A 9,676-nucleotide genomic window follows, 5' to 3' on the forward strand; every position below is an offset into this window, starting at 1 on the left:
CGATCAGGTATGCCACGCTTACGTCAGAGGTCACATGAAAAGTACGCCAATGAAATCCGAATTGAATTACATCAACTTCAAAGCGCAGAAATCATCCGCCTTGACCGGGATGCCGCAAATACGCCAATCCCGGCCGAGGCCATTGATTTTTACACTTCGAAATAGTTGCATTTCAATTTACTGCAGCGGATGACTCCGTTTAAAGTTACTGTCGTCCCATCTCCCGCGATTATCTGAGAGCCTGGATTGTTTCCAATATTTTGATTGAGAGGATTTCAATACACATGGACTACAAAGGAGAATTACCCTAAATTCACTCCGATAATACACGAACTAGTCATTTCCTTCGAAAATCGATGAAAATCCCATTCACCCCCAACAAACCTATTCCATTGAGCCATTAAATACGCGGTATGCCACACCAGCAGCAGCAGTCATTATTGGGAGGCGACCGAAAGCTGAAGTTAGCCGCTCTATTTAAGAATGGGTGGGGACGACTTGGTAGGTGCAGGATTTTCAGGGAAGGGCGAGAGAGATCCCCGGTGTCTGCATAAGCCTCCTCCGTGAGCGAGAGGCCCCAAGGGGGCGACTCGAGTGAACGCCCCATCCGAAGGGCTGACGCTTCACCCGAAAGCGCTCTCCACACACACAACACACGCACACGGCATTCTCAAGCAGGGATCGAGATTGCACTGAAAACCTCGACCATCGCCGAAATTCGAACCCGGGAATCCTGCGCAGTATCCTACGCATCACACTTTTATCATTCCATGGGCCAACGAGCTCAAAATATGCTGGAAGGTGGAAAAATTATTGATACGTTGGTTACATAAGATGCTCCAGCGGTAGAAGCGTGCCAATGCTCACGAGGACGCAAATGCCGATTTCTTTAGTTGCGTAGCGGGGCACATCCCCTCGCCCTCCAACCTAGTGGGAAGGGGGGGACACAAAACCATAGGAATAGAAATTCGCAACCAATCTCACGCTAGTGGCCATGAAAGGAGGGAAAGGTGGAAAAAAGAGCACCAATCCAAGAGTGCGTTCCACTCGACTAATTTAGAAACAAATATATACATATATATTACTGTGTTTCATATATATATATATATATATATATATATATATATATATATATATATATATATATATATATATGTATACAAATACTGTATAACACTTAGCACTAGTGGACACAGACAAAAACACAGAAACACACAAAAAAGAGACTCACTATTTTTCGAATTTTCGGTATACATCTATATATGAGAGTATATATATATATTTTATATATACTCTCATATATATATATATATATATATATAACACTAATGTGAAATTCTCAAGGCTGTCAAAAATAATCTATATGAAGTTAGCACTAGCAAACGCAGACAGAAACACAGACATACGCACAAAAGAGAAGAAACCCACTAGTTTTTGAGTTTTCAGTGGCATTAGCCACCTAGCCATTATAGAAGAAAGGAACTGTGAAACTGAGTTGAACTTGAACCTGAATTGAGTTCCTTCCCTCTTTTTCTTGAGAAAGGTGGCTAGTACCACTGAAAATTCAAAAAATAGTGAGTTTCTTGTCTTTTTTGTGTTTCTGGGTTTTTGTCTGTGTTCGATGGCACTAACCTCATACACATTTATATGTATGTATATATGTATGGATATGTATGCATCTATCGATTATAGGGAAACACTCACACGAGCAGTATAATAATGGGACCGCACAATGGAACACAAATGGAACAGTAACATTTTACCGAGTGTCCTTTTAAATGTTACTATTTTATTTGTGTTCTATTGTGCCGTCCCATTAATACATATATGTGTATATATATATATATACACACACACATACATACACATATGTATGTATGTGTGCATGTATACATAAGACTTGTGTGAACGTTTCACGGATTGACCCATAACCAACTGAGTAAGAGCATACACAGGATTCATGGCAATTTATGTATTTTTAGCAGCAGCGAAACGCTCAATAATATCTACCTTAGGTAAGGTTCTAGCCACCTTGAATCGCCGGATCCAGACGGATTGATGACCTGAAAACCTTTACCTTGAATCTCTCGCCTTCGTGTGGCTGGTGAGTAAAACCTGAATGGGCATCGTGGCCCGTGGGATGGAGGGAGGGTGGGTGCCAAGCGCCCGGGTTTCTCGTCTCTCTCCCTGTCGAGCACGCCCGTCCGAACATCCTCAACCTACCTACATCTGCCCTTCGCAAAATGTTTGGGAGGCTCGGCCACTGGATTTAGCAAATGGTAATTTTCGCGTAAAGAGTGTGCACTCCTTGACGCCGAGCAAAAGATTTCTATTGTAACATGATGTTAAAATGGTTGAATGCGACACTGATCTGGGAGATACTGCACTGGTTACCTATTTACCAGAGGAATGGCTATCTCTTGGGTTCATTAAGGGATATAAATACGGGAATGCCATTGATGGGCTGCAGATTAAAAAGAGAGTATTTTGTGTATCATACTCGAAGTAATTAAATAATTCTCATTGTATTTAACAAGCAAAAGAAAGATGATCAGCCATCGTTATTCGTATGTTAATTCTCAACATGCCTATCATTCTTCTTTCATGATTTATCTCGTTTTATGAAACATTATTTCCCTTTTTGGAAATAATATATCAAATATAAAACTATAATGGGAAGTCTTAGCCTCTTTTGCCGAGCTTAGGTAGGTAGCACTTTTGCTACTTTTTGGAACTTGTTACTGCGCAGGGAAAGCCAAGAAAACATTTTAAATGCCGACTGAGGCAGTAGACACGAATTTATGACGCTATTACAAAACTAAAAAAACTCGCGTATCAATTGCTTATTGGTTAACTGCATCGAGTGCAATGAAACACCGAATATAATGCAAGCTCGAAATGAGACTTCAACGAAAGCTATTTTTTGATGCTGAAGTTCCCTCAGTTAAATACGCATTGACAGAATTCCCTTTCTCCTTCGGAATAACATTTTCGCCTTGATTAAACTCTAAGAATAGTTTAGATTCATTTAGTATTTGCGTATGATTCGCTTTCGACAATAATCAAGTTACGACCATGTTCTAATTTAGTGCAGTGTGGCATTTGCTTGACAATAACTTTACGCCAGAGTTCCCGAGTCACTCATAGCCTTCAAACAATCGGCAGTTGACCGCAGATGATGTCGGAAATCGGGTTTTTATTTTTTATGCCTCGGGTTCTCCACCCCGTCCCTTCGCAGATGTCTAGTTCCAGGTGAAACCCACACAACGGTTTGAAGATGCGGTACCCGCGGTTTTGCAAAAACCGGTTTTTCGGACAGCGCCAGCCATTCTGTCTCGAAGTGCAGGTGGGTGGCGAACCTGCGCTTCGAATGCCGATGAGCGAAAGAGTCGCGGAATGAATGTCAAGGGGTAATTCATTTCCACGGGCCCGATTTGCATGCTTAGCCCTTTCATCCGCTCTATGTCCGAGGAAACTGCTCGAACAACAAATTCATGCAACTTATCACTCGCCTAGTTCAGGCACTGATTCCCTTTTCCCCAAAATAGTTATTCATTCCTACAAATAGTATGCAGTTTCGGAAAAAAAGATAATAACAAGGAAGAAACAAAATGATATTACAATAATTTTAATTCTAATAATAATTATTAAAGGTCTGAAATAGGAATTGACCAAGCATTATTATGAGTCTATGTTCAAGTAAAAAGTTTGTATGAAAAGTATCAACAACAATATTTCCCTGGCGTGTGCGTGTCAAGTGCTGAATTCCGACCGCGTCGGTTAAGTGATCGCATGATCGTATTATTGGAAATTATGAGAGAGTGGCAGTGCACACACCATTAAATCACTGAAAATGTGGCGATGCGAAAGATCTCAAGCGCTCAAGTCGTCCTCCCGAACGGACGGATGGACGGACGACCAAAAGAGTAGAGTTGAATGTCTGCTTGCGCAGACCTTCTGTAACGACATCGCGACGATTCCCCAACCAACTTACCGTCCCCCCAATTTGGCACCAGCAGATTTTTCCTATTCCTATAACAAAGAAATCCTCCTTCAAAGAACGCCACTATGTGCCGTCAAAGAAGCTCGCACGCGTACCCTTAAGGACCTTCCGGAATCCGCCTACCAGGGAGCCTTCGAGTCGTGGAATAGCCGCTGGCTGGCGGTGCGTCGACCCTCAAGGGATGTACTTAGAGAAGAATTTTGAGGCATTGGAGCAATATCTAGCGAAATACATCTTTTTTCCGAAACTTTTCCAGATACTTTTTAATGAAACCATGCATTTATTATTCGACCGCCTAAGGTAGTTTTGGATGGGGTAAGATCATCCAGATTGGGGTTAGACCATCATATCCATCCATCACCAGTATTTCCATCCTGCGGTTGATTTACTGCAATCCCATTCTTCTCCATTCGTTCGTCGCTACTTCCTTCGCCGCCGTAAGCTTTTCCATTTTATATAGTTTTTTTAATTTTTCCCATGACAAATACTTTGTTTCTACTTGTCTCTCGGTCTACCTCGAGGGATCTACCCTTCAATATTCAAAGATACTAGGTACCACGACCGACCGCCGCTGAATTTCTAACCATTACTTACCACGAGACACTATGTGACACCCTTATCTATGTACATTACGCTCATCTTCAACTCCGCATTCGGTCCTTCAACCAAGCCTAGTCTCTATCCCGTCCCCTAACATGCTCCCTTCTAAGTACACCACGGCCTTCAACATCCCATCACCGATCAGAATTGTCTGCATCCATCTTTCCTGTCCCCTTTGGATTTCTCTCAATAGTCAACCACCATCCCAAAGTACTTCTTCATTAACTTTCATTTCCATCCATTTCACTTTCTCCATCCTTCTCAACACGCACGCCTAAACAATCTCCCATCTACGGAAATCACCTTGTCTCAAAGACAAAGTTTAACAGACGAAGCCGTACAAAAACACGCTCAATACAAAAGTTTTGGCTGTACATCCTCAACATTCTTCTTCCCTCCCATCAACTCCCGCCACTTGGTAAAATCTCCTTTTCTCATTGTAATCCTTATTTTGTTCCCACTACTTTGACCATCATCGTCCACCAAACTTCCAAGATAGGTTTTATAATTGCTGCTGGTTTAATAACTGTTCTGACTGTCTCATTTATACGTTGATTCCCATCCTTTAACTATCACACTGATGTTGTTATGAGCTAAATGAAAAAAATATTTAAAATTTCACAAAATATGTACAATTTTCAATTGAAAAATTAGAAAACAACCCTTACTGATCACTCGTACAGATCAATGCTGATGACGAAAATGAAAGTTGGCAAATATGTGGTTGCCTGGGAGCACCACTGCCGGCCTGCCTGACATTCATGCTCATATTTCGTTTCGCGCTTTCATATCGCCCGTTACCAAACTGACCAGTTCGCAAAAAGATAATAGCCGCCGCCCGCTGGTGGCCCGACCGAGTGGCGTCCTCGTCGGTTGAGGGAGGCCATGGCGGCCCCTCGTAAATAAGAAAGAGTCGATTGCAAGTGGCGCCTGTTATGCAAGCTTAGAGCGTCGCAGAACTGGATTTTCTCCGATTCCGCGGTGACCTTTCTCACTCGCATCTTCAAGGTGTTCGAAAACAAGGGAAAGTTTGGCATCGAAGGTCCTTCGCGAACTCTCTCCCATCAGAGGAAAAGCATCACGCCGCGATAAAAATCATCCGCGATCAATCAACCAGGTAAGATTGAACGGACCAATCGTTCGAATATTTTCCTTTTCTTAGCCCCGCCCTATTCTGGAACCACGTTCCTCAAAAAAAAATTAGCAAGCCAGCATTCGTTGAACCGCGGTAAGCTTACCAGTCAAAACGTGACCTTTCAATGGATAACAAAATATTTCTCGACTTCGTTTTCCCAAATTGAAATAACCGTAAAATTATTATCTTTTTCCACTCCAATTAATGATTAGATTAATTTTTTCACAGCCTCCCCAAGCTGTGGGGCCCTAAAACTTCCTGACAACCTCGGAAAAAAATACGGGTGTGCTGTGTCAAGGAATTCGAGTAATCCCCACGCAACAAATCTGGTCCCCGCCAAATGAGGTGGATATCACGAGGCGTGCGCCATGGGGTCGCCAGCATTTAATTCGTAACAGAAAGCCAAGGCCAGACTTAAAATGGGCTGTCTCCCGCGAATAATCCTGAAAAAGCCTTATTATATATTCTCGAAGGACATTTTTCATCCCTTTTGATAGTTAGTTCCATGCTGGCCTGACTGACCTTGCACCTGTCACATTCATATATTCTTTCCTCCATGCTCTTTAGTAACTGATAATTCTTATTATTTCCTGCGCCGATTCCCTTGGACCGCATTCTAGATTCTCACGAGTACTTCAGCCCACCCCCTCCAAGTAATTACTCCATCTTATCTCAAAACAAATCTCCTCGGTTCACCTGTTCAGGTGATGCGCCTCTTATCTCAACATGACACGGCCAGCCACATCTAGCTCGAGTGCATTAAATTTCTTACATGCACATGTCCAAATCCAAAGCAACTGCTTTCGACCTACTTGCTATATTTGCGACTTCTTCGCCCGCAATCATTACAAGCATTGAAATTATGAATGGTATCAGAGACCATAAATATATTCTAGTAGAATTGAAAACTAAGTCCGTCAAAATAAACAAAGAAAAGCGTAAAACTTACTTATTCTACGAGGCAAATTTTGACGGACTGCGAGAATATTAAAAAAAAGAATTGCTAGAGCACAAGATAAAAACCCTGCCAATCTACAAAGTGAACACATGGAAATATATCTAAAATATTAAACGCAAAAGAACGATGGCGTACAATCCATCCAAATTTAAAAGCGACAGTAAGGAACCTGGGTGGTAAAACGGAGAAGTCAGATTGGCATTAAGAAGACCACAATCAGATTTTAAAAAGTGAAGATGCAGTTTATATGAAAGAATCCAAACAGAAACAAAGAAATGTCGTAGTCAGGTGAAAATTATCATGCGCAAAGTCCTACACTGCTTCAAATCAAAAATTCTATGCGAATATCTGGAGGAAAATCCAAAGTCCTCTGTCCTACATATACGTTAGAGATATAAAAGGTAAACGACCAACTGTACATTCTCTGAGACAGAAAACGGCGAACTAATCACAGAAAGTGTGAAAAAGGCAAATATTTGGAACAAGTTTTTCCAGAGCGTCTAAAATAATGACACAAATGCACCAAAGCAGCTTCCACACCCACCCGGGGAACACATGAGCGACACACACACATACATACATACCTGTAACACAGACCAAGAAAGGAATAGAATCCGTAGAATCAAAGCCAGCAAAGCACAAATGTCTGGAAGAAATATCTGCTAGAATATCGAAGGAATAAGCTGGAGGTATTGCCCCGGTTTTAGAAATTGTTTTTCTAAAATCGATAGAAGAAGGCTCAGTGCCTCGTGACTGGAAACTAGCCCATATAACTCCCATCTCTAAAGGCGGCGATAGGGATAAACCAACCAATTAACGACCCATTTCTTTAACATCGATATCTTGTAAAATATTGGAACACATAATTGTCAGTAACATTATAAGATTTCTGGAAAGTAGCCAGATACTAAGCCACAACCACCACGGATTTGGGAAGAGATCTTCAGAAATCCAATTGGCTATTTTTATTCACGATATACTTAGATCGGGAGAAAACAACACTCAAGTTGATGCAGTATTTCTGGATTTCAAGAAGGCTTTCTAATTCCCGCACAATAATGGTTACAGAAACTTAAATGCTATGGTATCGAGGAAAAAATAATAAAATGAATTAGAGATAGTTGTCAAATCGCAAACAAATAGTCCTCGATGGGTTGTGATCAACATGAATTTGTGGGTTTTGCATGTGGTTTTATTCCCTTTTAAGGGTTCTGAACTAACACTCCCCGCCACACGCCCCCTGACGGCTTGCGGGGCATTATGTAGATGCAGATTTACAGCTTCAACCTCCGATATTGCCGAGGCAAATATTAATCAAAAACCCCATGCCCACCACATGTGGCCATCGTAAACTTGTGTACTTAAAACAAGGGGATCGAATTGGTGTGGTGACTACAGCGTACCGATTCTCACCCCGAAGTCCCGGATTTAACTCCTGACGACTGCGAATCTTTCAGAGGTTTTCCGGGTACTTTCGCGCCTTTCTTTAATGCCGACGCACATTTCACCTCGGACTTTGTCCATTCCACGCAATACTGGCGACGCCCCAAACAGGTACCATCACTATAGTTTCTCAAACAAACTCGCGAGGGAAGATACTCATATGCACTTAGCAATGAGTAGGACTACCATTCCTGAAAACTCTAGAATGCACGAAGTTCCACAGGGCCGCAATTGGGCATCATTACATTTCGCCCCATTTAGGATAGTCGGAAAGTAAATATTTGCCTTTTCCTTGAAGGACCCGACCTTCATACACGTAGTGGCTCGGCTGCATGCCGTTACAACCTTATTTTCCCACACCACGGCTAATATTACACCCGAGTGGTCCACCAAAAAGATTTCACTTTTTGCCCCGCCTAAATGTTATCGGCGGAACTCCTTGACTCAGCGACATGACCTCCCGCAAGACATTTGAGTGTCACCCTCTCGCAGATAGCAGGTTCTATGAACACAAGAGTGAGAACCGGAAAAAAAACAAAATTGCAGCGCGATATCGGCACGAGGCTATTCATTGCTGAAGAGAAACAAAACGTAAATGCGTCAGAGCATCAACTTTTAGAATAGGATATAAACACTAAATTATTTATTTTACCTAACATGATTTCACATATAATCAAACCTTTTGCTAACTTCGTATCATCATTCTGGTCCAGACACCTCCCGAGTTAATTAATGACGTCAATTATGGACGGCACTTCATTTGAAAAGAATTTGCCTAGTACAAACCATGGCGAAAACTACGCCCAAGAGAATGAGAATAACATCATGAAACTGTATAATAATTACTTTGGAACAAAGACGATCAAACAAAAAATAAAAAAATGTAATTTCAATAAATAAAACATACAGCATTCTAGGAGAAATGGAGTGTTCTCGAACGGATTCCTAGCAACTGGCAGAAGAAAATTTTAGCATGCACATACACGATATCCGTGTCTACCTACATATTAAACGGTTAGATATAAAGAATTGCCAATGAATAAAACTAAATATTTACCTTTCAATATGTCTTCACATCTACTTGTTGCTTCGAAGGAGTTCTCTCTCACTACGTCCGACTCCAAGGAGTGAGTGTACTAGACACAATGAAGTGATTGATCTCAGTTTCAAGGCAATGCACTGAGAGTGCGCCACAAGATATTTGCATGCATGACAATTAAATTTAACTCGAAATCAATGATTTTTCATTACACGTGAGCAAATCACATTAGAGAAAATGACATGGAGAGAGTACACGTTATTTAACTTTACCATTATAAAGAATTTGCTGGTGCGAAAAAAATCATTGCACATTAAATAATCTTTAACGCATTTGGATTCTTCTATGACGTATAAATTTTAAAGACTGCTATAATTTAACGCGCAATACCATCAGGGATATCTCGGTTGATGAGAAGGCCATAAAGTATATAGAATATATTCAGAATATCGCAATTTCCTAATCATAACAAATGCAGTTGTACCCTTGATGATTTCC

General features: G+C 41.3%; 1 protein-coding gene across 1 annotated transcript in view; it reads right to left on the bottom strand.

Annotated features, from left to right (window-relative positions):
• The window catches only part of LOC139695719 (sepiapterin reductase-like), a 51,034-nt gene extending 41,690 nt beyond the window's left edge, over positions 1 to 9,344 (bottom strand). The window contains exon 1 of the mRNA XM_071594519.1: positions 9,197 to 9,344. The gene's annotated coding sequence lies outside the window, so the exon portion shown is untranslated. The remainder of the gene's footprint in view (positions 1 to 9,196) is intronic.
• Between the last annotated feature and the right edge of the window lie 332 nt (positions 9,345 to 9,676).

The sequence above is a fragment of the Hetaerina americana genome, unplaced genomic scaffold, assembly GCF_022747635.1.
Source record: "Hetaerina americana unplaced genomic scaffold, ioHetAmer1.1.p SCAF_62, whole genome shotgun sequence".
NCBI lineage: Eukaryota > Metazoa > Arthropoda > Insecta > Odonata > Calopterygidae > Hetaerina > Hetaerina americana.